The sequence below is a fragment of the Crinia signifera genome, chromosome 6, assembly GCF_055691185.1.
Source record: "Crinia signifera chromosome 6, ASM5569118v1, whole genome shotgun sequence".
In the NCBI taxonomy this organism is placed as follows: domain Eukaryota; kingdom Metazoa; phylum Chordata; class Amphibia; order Anura; family Myobatrachidae; genus Crinia; species Crinia signifera.
Window position 1 is genome coordinate 238,945,609 of NC_139222.1, and position 20,207 is coordinate 238,965,815.

At 41.2% G+C, this 20,207-nt stretch overlaps 2 pseudogenes; one reads left to right on the top strand and one right to left on the bottom strand.

Moving 5' to 3' along the window:
* Positions 1–293: 293 nt before the first annotated feature.
* Positions 294–413, bottom strand: LOC146011585 (5S ribosomal RNA; annotated as a pseudogene).
* Positions 414–8,834: 8,421 nt separating this feature from the next.
* Positions 8,835–8,954, top strand: LOC146011586 (5S ribosomal RNA; annotated as a pseudogene).
* The last annotated feature ends 11,253 nt before the right edge of the window (positions 8,955–20,207 follow it).

Genomic DNA, 20,207 nt, shown 5'->3' on the forward strand with positions numbered 1-20,207 from the left:
AAGTTAAATGCATGGATAGTGCATGTACTATAGTGATGAGACATATATAAGTGGTAAAATAATTTTTATTTGGTGTGAGTGACCTTGTGATTATATTTAGTGGTTACAATAAGTGTCTATATAAGACTTTTGCTAACATATATTGGCGATAGGTGGTAATAGGTGACAGACAGATAGATGAAGATTGTAGAAGATAAATGAGAGGGTGAACGTGTCCAAAGGTGTGTGAACTGAGCTTTGGTATTTTTTGGTATTTTTTGAGGTTGTCCTTTTCACGAGGTTGTTTGCGTTTTTCATTACAGAACCTGTTCTTCTCAGGTAGTCTCCTGTCCCGATACTGGACAGGCCCAAACACTGCTTGGCTGCCAAGATCGGACGAGATTGGGCATTGCCAGTGTGGTATGACTGTAATGTTTTTCTCTTCTTCCTCTCGGACCTGAATGCCTCTCGGGCCCGAGTACCTATTTGCTCAGAAAGTGTGTATGAGTAAAGGGATACAAGGAGACGTAAGAAGAAAAAAGCAGAAAGATTAGAGGGGAGGGGGTGAGGGGGGGGGGGGGTGGGTGAGGGGGTGCATTTATGTGGGAAAACAGGGGGATAGGGTTCCTCTCGCAGGAGGGTTACAGGACCTTTACAGGAACGGAGCGATTTCGTATCCCTCATTTAAACCACTCGGATGTAGTGTCTGGAGCTGGAATATCCAATACATTTCCCTTTGGGACAGTTTTTTCGCAAGGTCGCCTCCTCTTTCTCCCAGCTGGACATGTTCAATGGCTTTAAATGTCATATCTTCTGGATTTGATTTGTGGGTTGTTAGGAAATGTCTAGGGACTGCATGATTTTCCACTTTGTTTTTGATGCTTCTTACGTGCTCTTGAATCCTAATTTTCAGTGGGCGCTTCGTTTTGCCTACATACTTCTTTCCACACGTGCATTCTAGTAGATAGATGACAGAGGTGGAATTGCAATTCATGAAGTCCTTTATCTGGAACTCGTTGTTATCCCCGGTATCTGTAAAATGTTTCCTGTTTGGGTGGAGGTACTTGCAGATGACACATTTCCCACATTTATAGGATCCCTTACATTTGGGTAATTTTGTGGAGGGTTTGGATGTTTTGAGCATGCTTGGTGCTAGTAGGTCCTTCAGGTTTTTTGACTTCCTGTAAACGATGTCAGGTTTTGGGGGTAGGATCTCTTTCAGGATTGGGTCCATCAGTAGGATCCCCCAGTGATTTTGTATAGATTTTTTTATCGTGTTTTCGTGTCTATTATATGTAGTGATGAATGCTACCGATTCTTTCTTGTCCTCTTTCTTTGTTTTATACGTTAGTAGTGATGTACGATTCGTGTTTCTTGTTTTTTCTGCTGCTTTCTCGATGAGGCCCGCTGGGTATTCTTTTTCCGTGAATCTCTGGCCATACAGGGTAAGTTGTTCTTCCAGGTCTTCCTGTTTGCTACAGTTGCGTTTAATCCTGTGGAATTGAGAATATGGGATATTTTCTTTCCATCTTTTAAGATGATTGCTTTTGTGGTGTAGGTAGCTGTTTTTATCCACGCTTTTGACAAAGTTCTTTGTTATCACTTTATTGTTCTCGTGTGTCAGGATCAGGTCAAGGAATTCTATGGATTCCTGCTGTATGTTGGAGGTGAACTTGAGGTTCATATCATTTTTGTCCAGGTCTTTAAAAAATTCTTGGAATTGTGAGTTAGTTCCATCCCAGATGATTAAAATATCGTCTATATAACGTTTATATAATATTATGGCACTCTTAAAAACAAGGTTATTGTAGATATAAAAGTTTTCCCAGTGTCCCATAAAAAGATTTGCGAAACTGGGCGCAAATATAGTCCCCATTGCTGTTCCGCATTGCTGTAGGTAAAATTGATCTTGGAATTTAAAATAGTTATGGTGCAGGATAAAAAGCATTACATCGCAGATAAAATTCCTATGTTCTGGAGAAAGTGAGGCATCTTCTTCTAGGTATACTTTACAGGCTTCTACTCCTTTGTGGTGTTCGATACAAGTATATAATGACTGAACATCTATGGTTACCCATTTGTAGGTCTCCTTCCATTCGAAATCTTCCATCGTGTTCAGCACTGCTGTCGTATCTTTTAGATATGAGGGTAAGCATTTCACATATTTATTCAGAAAAATATCCACATACTGGGACAGGTTGGAGGTCAAGGAGTCTATACCTGCCACAATTGGTCTTCCGGGTGGATTAGTCAAACACTTATGGACCTTCGGTAGAAAGTAGAAAATAGGGGTAATGGGGTCTGATCTTAATAAATATTGATATTCATCTTTTGTTAAAATGTTGGTTCTAAGGCCTTGTAGCAGAAGACTACGTAGTTCCTCAATGTATGTATCTTTTGGATCAGTCATGAGTTTACTGTACGAGTTTTCATCTGCCAGGAGCCTTTCTGCTTCTTTTACATAGGCTTCTCTGTCCATAAGGACCATACCCCCCCCTTTGTCAGCAGGTTTTAATACCAGGTCTTTGTTTTTCTGTAATTTCTTCAGTGCTTCCCTTTCAGAGTTGGTTAGATTTTTAGTTTTTATTGGTGCTTGTTCTGTGTCGCATAGATCCTTCTTTACCAGGTCATAGAAGATGTTAATGTTGGACCCCTTTGATTCTATTGGGTAATATTTAGATGTAGGTTTCAGACCTGATTTGGATCTGCTCTCAAAATTTGATGTTATAGCGTCATCTTTTCTCAAGAAGTGCCTCTTCAAAGTGAGTTTACGGATGAACTTGTTTAGGTCGATATATGTCTCAAACCTGTTCATACTGCTTGTGGGTGCAAAGGAAAGTCCCTTTCCCAGGAGAGAAACTTCTGGGGCTGTGAGTACGTGTTTTGACAGGTTAAAGATGCCTTTGTTGGTAGCCATATTTGCGATGTCTTGCTTCGTTATGCCGCTCTTTTTTTGGGATCTCTGCCTCCCGCTTCCCCGTTTTCCTCTTCGTCTGGTAATCTTCTTTTTAGGGGGGAGGCTTGTTTTACATTTTCTTCCAAGACCACTCTCCAGTCTTCCTTCCTTCTTGTTCCTGTGCTCTGGGACAAAAAAGAAGCCGATGGTGCGGTGGACTGTTCTTGTTCTCCATTCGATCTTAGTCTTTGTAGAGCTGTAAATCTGTTGGTGGTCCTTAAAGGCACATTGTTAGGTGAGTCATAGCTTTTCCGTCTTATTGTTGTTTTCTTTTGTGTAATTTGTTTCCATTTGTTCTTATTGTCGTAAGATGGTGGGTTTTCATGGTTGTTGAACCTGCTCCAGTTCTTGACCTTACCTTGGTCATAGTCTGTCTTGTCTCTCAGGAATTTTTTCTCTTTGCCTTTTATGACATCCTCTTCTATTCTTTCCAGTTTTTTATTTAGGACTTTCTCATTTATTCTGTAGTCCTCTGTGTCCTTGTGTGTCTCCAAAACTCCTTCCTGTGCTTTGATGCTCAGTTCTAGTTCTGACAGAGTTTTTTGTTTCTCTTCAATAAGTAACTTCATCAGGCTCAGGGAACATGTGTGGAGGGTGGCATCCCATTTTTCCATAAATGGGGAGTCTTGGTTTCCAAATGTGGGTTGTTTCTGGATCCTCAGACCTCTTGGAATCCTGTTCACTGAAATATAGTGTTGGAGTCCTTGTATGTCCCACCAAGTCTTTACCTCCTTTGTGAGTGTTTTCTCTATAGCCCAGAATAGATCATCTAGGTCTTGTGATGGTACGGTATCTTTTGTCTGTTTACTCTCATTAAAAATGGTTTTACACAACATATCTCTTTTTGTTGTGCGTTCATTATTTCTAAACATGTTTCAAAGACGTCTTAACACCAGGCTGCCTTACAATAAAACCAAAAATGTCCAGGGAAAGAAAGGATGTATGGCGCCACTTGTGTCTTTAGACTGTGCAAATAATCTGGTAAGAAATTAGTGTATACTGGTACCCTTTTATAGAAAAGGGATGTCAGCTAACCTCTAAAAATGGGCACCTTGGTAAGGGGTGTCACAGAAAACAATTGCAATGGTTTGGATAGAGGTAAGCGACAATAAATACCTGTATAATACACAGAAAGCTTTTTATAATAAAAAAGTTTTATTTAACATAAAAAAGTGCACAATAGCACTAAAAATGGAGAACAGACAAAAACATGCTTAATATAGAAAAAACACCAAAGTAAAAAATGCGAAATATTTTAAAAAAAGGCCTACATATGATGTCGCTAAAAAATGGGGAGGTAAATATATTAGGAGATTTAAAAATGTATTATTATTATTGTCACGTGATTAACATGTATAAACATGCAAATGTGCAAATACTAATATAATGTATTTTATACCCCCATGTTCCGCACGAAACCGCCATGAATAAAACACAAGCAAGTTCCAATTTATGCACTGAGATCCACAAAGATGGCCGCTTTTCAATACAAAAGTCCACAAAGGTCCCAGGCAAAATGGCCGCCGAACAGAGTCAAAAATCATGCTAGAGCCAAGACAGCCTGAAATCACAATCCTGAACATGATGGACAGCCGCCACAGCCAACCCCCGCAAAGCGCTACAAAACGGAAGTGTGGCAACGCGATACTTCCGCCTAGGAAGGGCGGAAGTCGTCCTATCTAACTGAACTACACGTATACAGGAAGCGGGGCGGAAGTGACGTCCGCCAACCGGAAGTGGGGACGCGCATCCCCTGCTCATAAATGTATTGTTTTCTCATCTCCTAATGGTATTTTTCCTGCGTCTTTTTAGTAACAAGAGTCAGCTAACACTAAGCCCCTTAACCATTTTATCAATAGAGGATAAATATGCATAAAACCTTGAAGGTAAAAACGGAGGACACATCCCACAGGATGTGACCTCATAACCATGTGCATTAGGCATACTGGGTATAAATAGAGCCCCAGACACATCTCTCCCTCACCCCTTGAAGAAGTCTCCTAGACGAAACGCGTTGGGTACTGCCTGCTGACTCCTCCATTAAGATAAGTCCTTTATTTTTAAATCTCCTAATATATTTACCTCCCCATTTTTTAGCGACATCATATGTAGGCCTTTTTTTAAAATATTTCGCATTTTTTACTTTGGTGTTTTTTCTATATTAAGCATGTTTTTGTCTGTTCTCCATTTTTAGTGCTATTGTGCACTTTTTTATGTTAAATAAAACTTTTTTATTATAAAAAGCTTTCTGTGTATTATACAGGTATTTATTGTCGCTTACCTCTATCCAAACCATTGCAATTGTTTTCTGTGACACCCCTTACCAAGGTGCCCATTTTTAGAGGTTAGCTGACATCCCTTTTCTATAAAAGGGTACCAGTATACACTAATTTCTTACCAGATTATTTGCACAGTCTAAAGACACAAGTGGCGCCATACATCCTTTCTTTCCCTGGACATTTTTGGTTTTATTGTAAGGCAGCCTGGTGTTAAGACGTCTTTGAAACATGTTTAGAAATAATGAACGCACAACAAAAAGAGATATGTTGTGTAAAACCATTTTTAATGAGAGTAAACAGACAAAAGATACCGTACCATCACAAGACCTAGATGATCTATTCTGGGCTATAGAGAAAACACTCACAAAGGAGGTAAAGACTTGGTGGGACATACAAGGACTCCAACACTATATTTCAGTGAACAGGATTCCAAGAGGTCTGAGGATCCAGAAACAACCCACATTTGGAAACCAAGACTCCCCATTTATGGAAAAATGGGATGCCACCCTCCACACATGTTCCCTGAGCCTGATGAAGTTACTTATTGAAGAGAAACAAAAAACTCTGTCAGAACTAGAACTGAGCATCAAAGCACAGGAAGGAGTTTTGGAGACACACAAGGACACAGAGGACTACAGAATAAATGAGAAAGTCCTAAATAAAAAACTGGAAAGAATAGAAGAGGATGTCATAAAAGGCAAAGAGAAAAAATTCCTGAGAGACAAGACAGACTATGACCAAGGTAAGGTCAAGAACTGGAGCAGGTTCAACAACCATGAAAACCCACCATCTTACGACAATAAGAACAAATGGAAACAAATTACACAAAAGAAAACAACAATAAGACGGAAAAGCTATGACTCACCTAACAATGTGCCTTTAAGGACCACCAACAGATTTACAGCTCTACAAAGACTAAGATCGAATGGAGAACAAGAACAGTCCACCGCACCATCGGCTTCTTTTTTGTCCCAGAGCACAGGAACAAGAAGGAAGGAAGACTGGAGAGTGGTCTTGGAAGAAAATGTAAAACAAGCCTCCCCCCTAAAAAGAAGATTACCAGACGAAGAGGAAAACGGGGAAGCGGGAGGCAGAGATCCCAAAAAAAGAGCGGCATAACGAAGCAAGACATCGCAAATATGGCTACCAACAAAGGCATCTTTAACCTGTCAAAACACGTACTCACAGCCCCAGAAGTTTCTCTCCTGGGAAAGGGACTTTCCTTTGCACCCACAAGCAGTATGAACAGGTTTGAGACATATATCGACCTAAACAAGTTCATCCGTAAACTCACTTTGAAGAGGCACTTCTTGAGAAAAGATGACGCTATAACATCAAATTTTGAGAGCAGATCCAAATCAGGTCTGAAACCTACATCTAAATATTACCCAATAGAATCAAAGGGGTCCAACATTAACATCTTCTATGACCTGGTAAAGAAGGATCTATGCGACACAGAACAAGCACCAATAAAAACTAAAAATCTAACCAACTCTGAAAGGGAAGCACTGAAGAAATTACAGAAAAACAAAGACCTGGTATTAAAACCTGCTGACAAAGGGGGGGGTATGGTCCTTATGGACAGAGAAGCCTATGTAAAAGAAGCAGAAAGGCTCCTGGCAGATGAAAACTCGTACAGTAAACTCATGACTGATCCAAAAGATACATACATTGAGGAACTACGTAGTCTTCTGCTACAAGGCCTTAGAACCAACATTTTAACAAAAGATGAATATCAATATTTATTAAGATCAGACCCCATTACCCCTATTTTCTACTTTCTACCGAAGGTCCATAAGTGTTTGACTAATCCACCCGGAAGACCAATTGTGGCAGGTATAGACTCCTTGACCTCCAACCTGTCCCAGTATGTGGATATTTTTCTGAATAAATATGTGAAATGCTTACCCTCATATCTAAAAGATACGACAGCAGTGCTGAACACGATGGAAGATTTCGAATGGAAGGAGACCTACAAATGGGTAACCATAGATGTTCAGTCATTATATACTTGTATCGAACACCACAAAGGAGTAGAAGCCTGTAAAGTATACCTAGAAGAAGATGCCTCACTTTCTCCAGAACATAGGAATTTTATCTGCGATGTAATGCTTTTTATCCTGCACCATAACTATTTTAAATTCCAAGATCAATTTTACCTACAGCAATGCGGAACAGCAATGGGGACTATATTTGCGCCCAGTTTCGCAAATCTTTTTATGGGACACTGGGAAAACTTTTATATCTACAATAACCTTGTTTTTAAGAGTGCCATAATATTATATAAACGTTATATAGACGATATTTTAATCATCTGGGATGGAACTAACTCACAATTCCAAGAATTTTTTAAAGACCTGGACAAAAATGATATGAACCTCAAGTTCACCTCCAACATACAGCAGGAATCCATAGAATTCCTTGACCTGATCCTGACACACGAGAACAATAAAGTGATAACAAAGAACTTTGTCAAAAGCGTGGATAAAAACAGCTACCTACACCACAAAAGCAATCATCTTAAAAGATGGAAAGAAAATATCCCATATTCTCAATTCCACAGGATTAAACGCAACTGTAGCAAACAGGAAGACCTGGAAGAACAACTTACCCTGTATGGCCAGAGATTCACGGAAAAAGAATACCCAGCGGGCCTCATCGAGAAAGCAGCAGAAAAAACAAGAAACACGAATCGTACATCACTACTAACGTATAAAACAAAGAAAGAGGACAAGAAAGAATCGGTAGCATTCATCACTACATATAATAGACACGAAAACACGATAAAAAAATCTATACAAAATCACTGGGGGATCCTACTGATGGACCCAATCCTGAAAGAGATCCTACCCCCAAAACCTGACATCGTTTACAGGAAGTCAAAAAACCTGAAGGACCTACTAGCACCAAGCATGCTCAAAACATCCAAACCCTCCACAAAATTACCCAAATGTAAGGGATCCTATAAATGTGGGAAATGTGTCATCTGCAAGTACCTCCACCCAAACAGGAAACATTTTACAGATACCGGGGATAACAACGAGTTCCAGATAAAGGACTTCATGAATTGCAATTCCACCTCTGTCATCTATCTACTAGAATGCACGTGTGGAAAGAAGTATGTAGGCAAAACGAAGCGCCCACTGAAAATTAGGATTCAAGAGCACGTAAGAAGCATCAAAAACAAAGTGGAAAATCATGCAGTCCCTAGACATTTCCTAACAACCCACAAATCAAATCCAGAAGATATGACATTTAAAGCCATTGAACATGTCCAGCTGGGAGAAAGAGGAGGCGACCTTGCGAAAAAACTGTCCCAAAGGGAAATGTATTGGATATTCCAGCTCCAGACACTACATCCGAGTGGTTTAAATGAGGGATACGAAATCGCTCCGTTCCTGTAAAGGTCCTGTAACCCTCCTGCGAGAGGAACCCTATCCCCCTGTTTTCCCACATAAATGCACCCCCTCACCCACCCCCCCCCCCTCACCCCCTCCCCTCTAATCTTTCTGCTTTTTTCTTCTTACGTCTCCTTGTATCCCTTTACTCATACACACTTTCTGAGCAAATAGGTACTCGGGTCCGAGAGGCATTCAGGTCCGAGAGGAAGAAGAGAAAAACATTACAGTCATACCACACTGGCAATGCCCAATCTCGTCCGATCTTGGCAGCCAAGCAGTGTTTGGGCCTGTCCAGTATCGGGACAGGAGACTACCTGAGAAGAACAGGTTCTGTAATGAAAAACGCAAACAACCTCGTGAAAAGGACAACCTCAAAAAATACCAAAAAATACCAAAGCTCAGTTCACACACCTTTGGACACGTTCACCCTCTCATTTATCTTCTACAATCTTCATCTATCTGTCTGTCACCTATTACCACCTATCGCCAATATATGTTAGCAAAAGTCTTATATAGACACTTATTGTAACCACTAAATATAATCACAAGGTCACTCACACCAAATAAAAATTATTTTACCACTTATATATGTCTCATCACTATAGTACATGCACTATCCATGCATTTAACTTGTCCTTCTTATTCTTTTTATTATTTGCACTGCTATATAGAGGTCACCATTGCCTTATAAAAAGGTCATCTACTACTTAAGCACTTTATGCTGCTATTATATATCTAAAAATTATGCTGCTAGTTCGTTTTATACTGATACAACTCTCTACCTCAAGAATTATTTTTATCCCTAAGTATATACATATATATATATATTTTTTTATATATATATTTTTTATTTATTTTTTATCCCAGTTGATTATTGCTGCTATATCTGACATCTCTTAAATTCACTGTGTATATATATATTTATTATTATTGTCACGTGATTAACATGTATAAACATGCAAATGTGCAAATACTAATATAATGTATTTTATACCCCCATGTTCCGCACGAAACCGCCATGAATAAAACACAAGCAAGTTCCAATTTATGCACTGAGATCCACAAAGATGGCCGCTTTTCAATACAAAAGTCCACAAAGGTCCCAGGCAAAATGGCCGCCGAACAGAGTCAAAAATCATGCTAGAGCCAAGACAGCCTGAAATCACAATCCTGAACATGATGGACAGCCGCCACAGCCAACCCCCGCAAAGCGCTACAAAACGGAAGTGTGGCAACGCGATACTTCCGCCTAGGAAGGGCGGAAGTCGTCCTATCTAACTGAACTACACGTATACAGGAAGCGGGGCGGAAGTGACGTCCGCCAACCGGAAGTGGGGACGCGCATCCCCTGCTCATAAATGTATTGTTTTCTCATCTCCTAATGGTATTTTTCCTGCGTCTTTTTAGTAACAAGAGTCAGCTAACACTAAGCCCCTTAACCATTTTATCAATAGAGGATAAATATGCATAAAACCTTGAAGGTAAAAACGGAGGACACATCCCACAGGATGTGACCTCATAACCATGTGCATTAGGCATACTGGGTATAAATAGAGCCCCAGACACATCTCTCCCTCACCCCTTGAAGAAGTCTCCTAGACGAAACGCGTTGGGTACTGCCTGCTGACTCCTCCATTAAGATAAGTCCTTTATTTTTAAATCTCCTAATATATTTACCTCCCCATTTTTTAGCGACATCATATGTAGGCCTTTTTTTAAAATATTTCGCATTTTTTACTTTGGTGTTTTTTCTATATTAAGCATGTTTTTGTCTGTTCTCCATTTTTAGTGCTATTGTGCACTTTTTTATGTTAAATAAAACTTTTTTATTATAAAAAGCTTTCTGTGTATTATACAGGTATTTATTGTCGCTTACCTCTATCCAAACCATTGCAATTGTTTTCTGTGACACCCCTTACCAAGGTGCCCATTTTTAGAGGTTAGCTGACATCCCTTTTCTATAAAAGGGTACCAGTATACACTAATTTCTTACCAGATTATTTGCACAGTCTAAAGACACAAGTGGCGCCATACATCCTTTCTTCCCCATATATATATATATATATATATATATATATATATATATATATATATATATATATATATATATATATATATATATATATATATATATATATAATATATATATATATTGTATGCAAAAGAATAAGAGATAGCGCACAATAAGCAATATATTCAGATAAAATTTATAAAGAAATAGCAGCTCACGTACATATTAGGTAAAAGATAAACCGCTTGCCAGCATGTATACACAAGGAGCAGCAGGTGGATGTCTCTTCTCAAACAACGCTGAAGGCGCAAAGCCTCCGACGTCAAACAGACTCCCAGCTCCAAGTACGTCACAGCAGCAACACGCCCGACCGGTTTCGTCTTGTCTGGACTTCGTCAGGGGGGTGTAACCATCATTGCACTGCCCTCACATAAATACTTGATCTGCTAATTGGTGATTTACTTCAGGTTTTTGTGTCCTTTGACATTTCTAAAAGGGCTGGCTATTGATTTATCACTGGTTATCAGTATAAAACATTTTACATATATATCTACAGACAAATACAATTTATAACAGATACAGTAATTTCATACAAAGCATATAAAAACTACACCTACACATTATACACATATGTACTCGCTATTTGCATAAAAAACTTTAGCATTTAAAAACAGATACATATATTTATTTTAAATAGAGATTCATATGGTTATATATCACAAAAGAAGTCATTAAGCAAAGAGAAATATATACGAAGGATTTTTATAAATCATCTGCAGTTAGCTATACCAATTAGATCTCTAATTAATTGTAGCAATCACAGAGCTGGATCAGGATACACAAGGAGAAAGTAAAATAAGTTATTAGTAAACCATACTGAAATAGATTGATATTTCAATGTTTTTCACTATATACTAAACATTCATATATATACATCTATTCAAAAGCCAATGTTAAACATTTATCAGATAATGTATACATGTTTTTATAAGTAATAATGCATTTGATATTAATATTATTATAATTTTATTTATAAGGCGCCACAAGTTTTTCGCAGCGCCGTACAAAGGAACAATACAGGGAGACAAAACTTGGCATAACATTGAATAAATAACAAAAATACAGTACAAATAAAGAGCACCACAGTTCAATACACATTACAGCTTAAATGTAAGTAGTGAGGACCCAATCAACATACAACTAGAGGCTTGAGGCCAATGATGGAGATGAGTATGAAGATGGTCACTGAGTGTTGGAGTAAAGGAGAGCTGTGAGTGAAATGTGAAGAGAAGTGGGCTTTGACAACAGGAGGGAAGAGGGCCCTACTCGGAGGAGCTTACAATCTAGTAGGAAGGGGAGACAGACATATTACAAGAGGTGCAAGCGAGGGGGTGGTGGTTAGATAGCAGGATGTAAACAGGCAAGGGGTCGGAGAACCAGCTGGTTTATGCAGTGGAAGGGTACGCTTTGATGAATAGGTGAGTTTTCAGTGCCCGTTTGAAGCTTTGCAAGGTTGGGGAGAGTCTAATGGAGCGAGGGAGTGCGTTCCACTGAAGGGGTGCAGCACGGGCAAAGTCCTGTACTCTAGCATGGGAAGCAGTGATCAGGGTGGAGGAGAGACGACAGTCGTCAGCTGACCGTAGAGGGCGGGAGGGTGTATGAATGGAGATGAGGTTAGAGATATATGGAGCAATGGAATTAGAGATGGCCCTGTATGTGAGGGTGAGGTGTTTGAAGAGGATTCTGTAGGGGAATGTAAGCCAGTGCAGATTTTGTTGAAGGGGAGTAGCAGAGTTAGAGCGGCGGGAGAGGAAGATAAGCCTGGCTGCAGCATTGAGGACAGATTGGAGAGGAGCCAGTTGGGATTGAGCGAGGCCGGTGAGAAGAGCATTACAGTAGTCAAGCCGTGAGATGACTAATGAGTGGATGATCAGCTTAGTTGCACTCTGTGAGAGAAAGGGCCTGATGCGAGCAATGTTGCGTAACTGGAACCGGCAAGAATGGGCCAGGGCTTGGATGTGGGGTGCAAAGGAGAGGGAGGAGTCAAGAGTGATAATACATACAATATGCATCAAGGCACTCCAAAAGCAAGAAAAACGGCATCTTGTATTGCGGTCACACTCCCAACGGTCCACACACTATAGGGCAAAAGTGACGGCGCACAGCTCATCATCGCCACAATGTCCAGTGTGGTGACCATCAATCAGTGCAATTATCGCAAAAAAGGGGTGATGTCATAATTCTCGTTCAGGCCGCCCGAAGCTAAAGTCTGTAACGTATAAAACCAGAAGGGTCTTTTCGTTTTTCCAATATATCTTTTTTTACATCTGCATTCTAGCATATATATATAACATGACATACATATTATTCTGCTTTTGATTTCCCAGAAATGCTTGCCGAGAGAGTCCCAGGTTTTATATCTATCTCTACTAGCATGGCGACAGATTTTGCATCGATTGCAGGGAAAAAAACCATCAATGCTTTTAAACATAGTAGTAGGTTTTTCAACTGCAAGATTACTGGGTGCAAGATCTTTAAGGTGTTAGCCTTTCTGAATATTATTTGCAGTTTTGGAGGGAGGAAGGATTTTACTTAGTATAGGGTATAACAGTAAAACATCCCAGTGCTTATGCATAATACTGCGGATTTTATAATTGTCAGTACTATATTTTGTGATGAAAGGGATGCCTTCATTGCTTTGCTTTTTTGTTTTGTACTTAAGCAACTCTTTGCGATCAGCAGTACGAGCCCTATCTTTGCATTTATCAATGATGTCAGATGGATAATGTTTATCTATAAACCTTTGGCCATAGGTATCAGCCTGTTCTTCAAACTTAGATTGATTTTCACAATTTTGTCTAATCCGTACGAATTGCGAATACGGGATGTTATTGAGCCATTTGTCAAGATGACAACTCCTGTAGTAGGAAAGTGAAGTAATTATTTTTTAATACCACGTTTATACACTCTAAAAGGAACTCACAAAAGTCTTTGTCTAGAGTACTGTTTTTTTGTAAAAAATATCTAACCGCATTTAATCCTCCTATGTGCGGTATGCACTCATGTTATATATATGCTAGAATGCAGATGTAAAAAAAGATATATTGGAAAAATGAAAAGACCCTTAAAGCTTAGAATTCTAGAGCACACTAGAAATATTAAAAATAAAAATATGATGCATAGTGTCTCTAGACATTTTTCATCCTGTTGCAATTCCGATATTAATTGTCTAAAGGTGGGCATACATCAAGCCGTTTTGGACCGATTTCGGCCGATTGCGATCAATCGGGCCGATAAATCAGACCAAATCGGTTCTTTGTGACATGGGGTCGGGTCCGATGCGCGGTCCCGTGCGTATCGCACCCGGCCCCAGGGGTCGGACCGGCGGGACATACGATGTCAGATCAGTCGGGGCGGTGAGGAGCAGTGGGGGCGGGCGGCTGGGGAGGAAGCAGTGGGGCAGCAGCGCGTTACCAGATCAGTGTTGGGGCGGGCGGCGGTGACCATAAGTCTCACTCTCCACTGTCCGTGTCCAGCGCTGTAGCGGGCGGGCAGCCGCGGCTATTACATCTTTAAAATAACATGTCAAATGACTCTCCGGCTTTTGATTGGCTGAGATAGAGCACTCTCAGCCAATCAGCGGCCGCGGAGGGAGGCCACTGATTGGCTGAGAGTGCTCTATCTCAGAGATCTAATTGGTATAGCTAACTGCAGATGATTTAAAAAAAATCCTTCGTATATATTTCTCTTTGCTTATTGACTTCTTTTGTGATATATATCCATATGAATCTCTATTTAAAATAAATATATGTATCTGTTTTTAAATGCTAAAGTTTTTTATGCAAATAGCAAGTACAAATGTGTATAATGTGTAGGTGTAGTTTTTATATGCTTTGTATAAAATTACTGTATCTGTTATAAATTGTATTTGTCTGTAGATATATATGTAAAATGTTTTATACTGATAACCAGTGATAAATCAATAGCCAGCCCTTTTAGAAATGTCAAAGGACACAAAAACCTGAAGTAAATCACCAATTAGCAGATCAAGTATTTATGTAAGGGCAGTGCAATGATGGTTACACCCCCCTGACGAAGTCCAGACGAGACGAAACCGGTTGGGCGTGTTTCTGCTGTGACGTACTTGGAGCTGGGAGTCTGTTTGTTGGGATGTCGGAGGCTTTGTGGCTTCAGTGTTGTTTGAGAAGAGACATCCACCTGCTGCTCCTTTTGTATACATATACATACATACATACATAAATACAATTATATATATATATATATATATATATATATATATATACACATACAGGGGCGTCCACAGCAGTGTGGACCCCTGGGCATAGCAATGTATTGGGGCCCCTACCGATCCTCCAGCAGTAGGGGTGGGGGAAGCTTTGATGTCCCGCGGGTGGTAAGCGGTATTATATCAACCGCTCAGCATGTAGGGCCTGGATCAGTCATTTCCACTAATTACCCCTTTATTGCACAGATGGTGGGAGATGTGGGCATTGGCCTGAATGAAGGGGCCCTGATACATAACTTCCAGGGTAGTAGAGGATGTTTAATATGCAGAGAAGGGGTGTATAGTGGAGTGGGCTTATTATTCATAATTTTCTGGTGTGAGGACAGCTTGCGTGACTGCAGATATCTCCAGCTCCCGGAAATAGATTTCTTAAATTTTAATGGAAAACTAGAGAATCCCACCTACCAAATGATATTGGGGACTAGGGGATCAGAGTTCAGGAGGCAGAGCAATCTGCCAACAAGTATATAAGACTACATACCAGGAGTGTGGCGCGGGAGCAGTAACCAGCTGCTGGAAGGCTGATATCTCTGGTTCTGGGAACAGTAGAGACAAGCTACCATCAAAGGGGGAGAGTCCCAGCTTTTGGAATATACCCTCAGAAAAACTCTAAGTCAGACAGAACCTGAAATATCTGACTGGGAAGAGCAATTAACAGGCTTGGATGGGGACCACTGCTTTAAAGTTAGATATCTCTGGTTCCCAAGAGCCGATTTTTAAAATTCTTGTGCCCATGGAAAGAGGGGACCCTCAGCTTTCAGCCTAGGGGGGGGGGGGGGTGGTGGTGGTTATGGGTACTCAGCAACCCCCCTGCGTGCACCACTGCATCACCCACTTCAACCAAGTGGCAGTCGACCAATGACCACCCAAATACATACAAAATATGAATGTCTTAATGTAGTGTGAAACCAATTGCAGCTGTACTCGTGACAGGCAGGGCCTTGCTTGGAATTACACCCAGTCCTGTAAAGCAGTAAATCAAACCACTGATCAAAATCTTTTACTCAATCATGAAGGTTTGAATAAAATACCGAGCATTTTATGTGCAATATGAAGACTGGTGAGTGTCTCTTCTTCTTTTATATAATTGGACTTCTATAATAATAATAATAATAATAATAATAATAATAAAAATTTGTGGTTCTGGAGGACACCCCAGCAGTTGGAGTGAGTCAGATTTGGGTGCGAACTTCTTCTTCGATATAAACGTTGCTAAAGCCTTAGACCTCCGTGTCATTTCTTTGCTGTATTAAGTCCTGGAGTGCCAAGCATCGCATATCTATATATATATATATAGACTTTGTTTGGTGGACACAGCACTCCAGACTTGTAGATATTCAATAAACCTGTGTTTTTGAATATCTACAAGTCTGGAGTGCTGTGTCCACCAAACAAAGTCTACATACTCGATCGACACCGGCACCCGACCAGCAATAAACAAGGGAAGCAGTGCTTGGCACACTACAAGTATATATATATATATATATATATATATATATGTATATATATATAGAGAACAGACTCTTGTTTCGCGCCACTTATTTGTTTGATATTATACTCTGGCTGCCACAAGAACCCCTGTTGGATGGGGGAAAGAAGAATATGGATAGCAGTTGTGAGTTGGCGCCCTTTTTTTATGCCTTTAAGTACTGGGTCTCTATTAGCCTTTGATGAATAATAACATGGATATGAGTAAAGTCCAAAACTTTGTAAATATTTATTAAAAGGTCTTTAAAACCACTTAGTAGTGGTGAATATTCCAGATCATAAAAAGTTTTTCACATTAGCAAACAGATGTTCCCAACGCGTTTCGTCCCTGCAAGGGACTTCATCAGGGGTTTGCGAACTTATTAGAAACAATTTCCCCGAATCTCGTATGTGGGATAAAACACCAACCAGGAATGGATAGATACACTCTTATTGGAAAGCTCTCATCCAGTGGTCAATATTGGATCAAGAACTCGTAGTTTCTTGTGAAGGTTATATCGGTGAATTTGCAGCCTGGTAGCTTTAAGGGTTTGGCTGGTTGGAGAGTTCCTCCTATATGATTATCTCCAGTATGGAATTGGTTGAACAATAAAACCAATTATAACCCGCATACAAATTGCAGTTTTTTGTTCCGCAAATGGTTCTTACTGTCCTTTTGGAGGTGTGTACCGGTGAAAGGCTCAGTGGGAATGTATATATATAGAGTTTATGTGGGGTGATCCAGCTCTCCCTGTGTTCAGTATATCTGCGCTGGGTGCCTGCTCCAATATTCATACAGAAGGCGGGGGGAGGGGGAGAAAACAGCACTCCAGGCGACTTGAATGAATGAATCTCTCAGGCCATCCTATAATGACAACGTTTCATTGCCAGAGATGGTCGCAAATGAAAATGTCACACTGCCGGGAGAAGAGGCAGGGGAAGTCACTGGTCGGAGGAGCATGCTCCTCTGACCAGCGACCATTCGGGGCTGAAAACAGGATGCATTTAAGCCTATAGCCCCCTTCACGGGACCCCACTTTTCTGTAGGTCCTAACACTATCGCTGAAAATGGCTACAATACACATAGCTATCACATCAATGTTTGATTCCAGGCATGCTATCTGGTCTGAAGCTCACAGCACACTTTGCTTTTAAAGGTGAGCAGTTACCAACACACCTGTCACTAATCATCTAGGGAAATGGTTAACATAAGCTATGGAATCTAGGTTAAAACAGGGTGCATGAGAGAATGTGACCACAATAAGACTAATTAAATAATTAATCTAAAAAACAATATACACTAAACATACAGTTACACTAGAAGTACCCCAAGGAGGGGGATGGACATGGACAGGGGAGACATGGGGAACACATATGCACCCGCAAGTTTGCCAAGGAGTCAGTCCCTGTGATTTGTTTGGATTGTAGTGCCTCTTCACTCCTCTATGGGGACTCATGTGCATAGATGGTCTACTAACCACGCATATCTAGAGACCATTGCTGGGAAGAGTTCTAAAGCCCATAGGCTACAATGGCCTACCACCATCTTCAGCAATGAAGCTTGGTAAATCTAACAGCTTTGCAGACCCTATATAAACCAATGGGGGCTTTGGCTGGCTTTAGAAATGGATGGACTGCAACAATCTTGGGTAGAGATAAGATATGGTGCACACAGCGAGTCAACTAATAGAAATGTGTGTTTCTTTGCATGATATGTATACAAATTAGAGATGAGCGGTTTAGATTCGGATTCCATGGAATCCAAACCGCTCCGAATATAGCTGGCCCAAGTGCCCTCTAGCCGCGCTCGCGAGTTTCCGGCTCTGCGGGAATCTGGCCTCAGATTCTCGCGAGACGACGAGTCTATAAAAGCTTGTGTCCCAAGAATTCAGCACCATTTCACATTCATGCTTCCTTCTGCGCACAGCTCTGCGTAGCAGTGGGGTCTGGGCATTGTGCAAGCTAGAAGGGTGTTGTGTCTTTACTCATATTATTGTGCAGAGGGGTGTTGTGAAGAAGAGGGGTGCAGTTAGTGGTGGGCAGAGGAGTGCTGTGCAGTGCAGACTGCAGAGGGGGTTGTGCTGTGCAGACTCAGAGGGGTTTTGTGCAGTGCAGAGGGGTTTGTGCTGTGCAGAGGAGTTTGTGGCAGTGCAGTCAGTGAAGAGTCAGACTCAGCAGGGGTTTGTGATGTGCATAATGCATAGGGGTTTGTGTGCTGGGTTATATAATATTATATATAATTAAATATACTTAATTATATTGATTGTACTGGTCGTGTGTTAGGCAGGCAGGCTGTCATTCAGTGCAGTGGGGTACAGTAGTACACAGGCAGGCTGTCAGTTAGTCTAGTGGGGTACAGTAGTACACAGGCAGGCTGTCAGCTTTTGTTATTTTTTATTTTCATTGTGGTGTGTGGTCACTGTGGTGTGCTGCACTGCAATCCAATAAACCATTTACTACTGTCAGAAGCAGAACAAATTGCATGTGTGATTTTTCTGCCTCCACGGTTCACACAGTGGCCCTTATTCTGATCGGTGCGACCGGATCCGATTATGCGGCCAGGACCGTGCGTGCGAAACCCCGCCTTCCATACGGATCGCCAACTCCGTCCGTATGCGGTAAGAAGCTGGCCGAACGGACCGCACGTGTATTTTTCACGGAATACGCCTCCTCCATCTAAGGGAAGCTCCCCCATCATTCGATGGTCGCAGACCATCGAATGCAGGACCGAGTGCTCCACCAGCTCCCGCAACCTCAGACCACACGGACATTTTTCCGTGCAAAAGCAGGGATCTGGGCGGGCAGCTGACATCTGGCGATGTCATATGTCCGCCCCCTACACGTGCGTCACGGCCGCATTACCATACGTACGCCCAGCGTTTGCATGGGAACGCCCATGAAACGCGGGGCGTATGCATATGGTAATGAGCCCAAATAGCCCTTCACGCCCCTCTCCACCCCCTGTACGGAGTATTCACATATCATGCGGGATTTGGCTGTACGCCCCGCTCGCACATGCGCAGAGACGCCTCTGCACATGCGCAGACACAAAACATCGGCGGCACGAACGCACGCAGATATATCCGCACCGACCAGAATAAGGGCCAGTGTTATCAAAGGCCAGTCCATAAAAAAGAAATACAATATAAAAATACATTTTGCTGTTCTTTATTTTTTTGCTGTATACTGCACCCCAATAGTATACACCACAAGTTGCGTGTGTGATTGTTATACAAGCTGCGCATTAAAAACAAATTAAATGTAAAAAATCCTAATACATTTTTCTTGTCTTTAATTATTCATTCTTTGTGTGTAGTGCACCCATAGTATATACTGTCAGAAGGTGGGTGTGTGATTGTTCGGGTGTGGATCGTATTGTCGACCAGACTTAGTTCGACAGTCATTATGTCTACACTGTTGGGTCGACGGGGTTCTAGGTCAACATGGGTGAAGGTTGAAAGGTGTCTAGGTTGCCTTGGGAAGGGTCGACATGGGTTTAGGTCGACAAATGCATTAGGTCGACATGGGTGAGGTCAACAGGTCATGAGGTCGACATGGGTTTTTTCACTGCTTTTTTACCCAAATGTCGACACAGTCGACATGGACACAGTTGGAAGTCAACTGCAGCCCCTCACATCGCTCGCTTCACTCGTGATGCTCCTACCATGCACTAGTGGATGGTAGGGCATAAAATACCACCTGTTGGCACATGTCTGCTCACAAAACAGTGAAAAAACCCATGTCGACCTCGCGACCTGTCGACCTAACCCATGTCGATCTAACGCATTTGTCGACCTAAAACCATGTC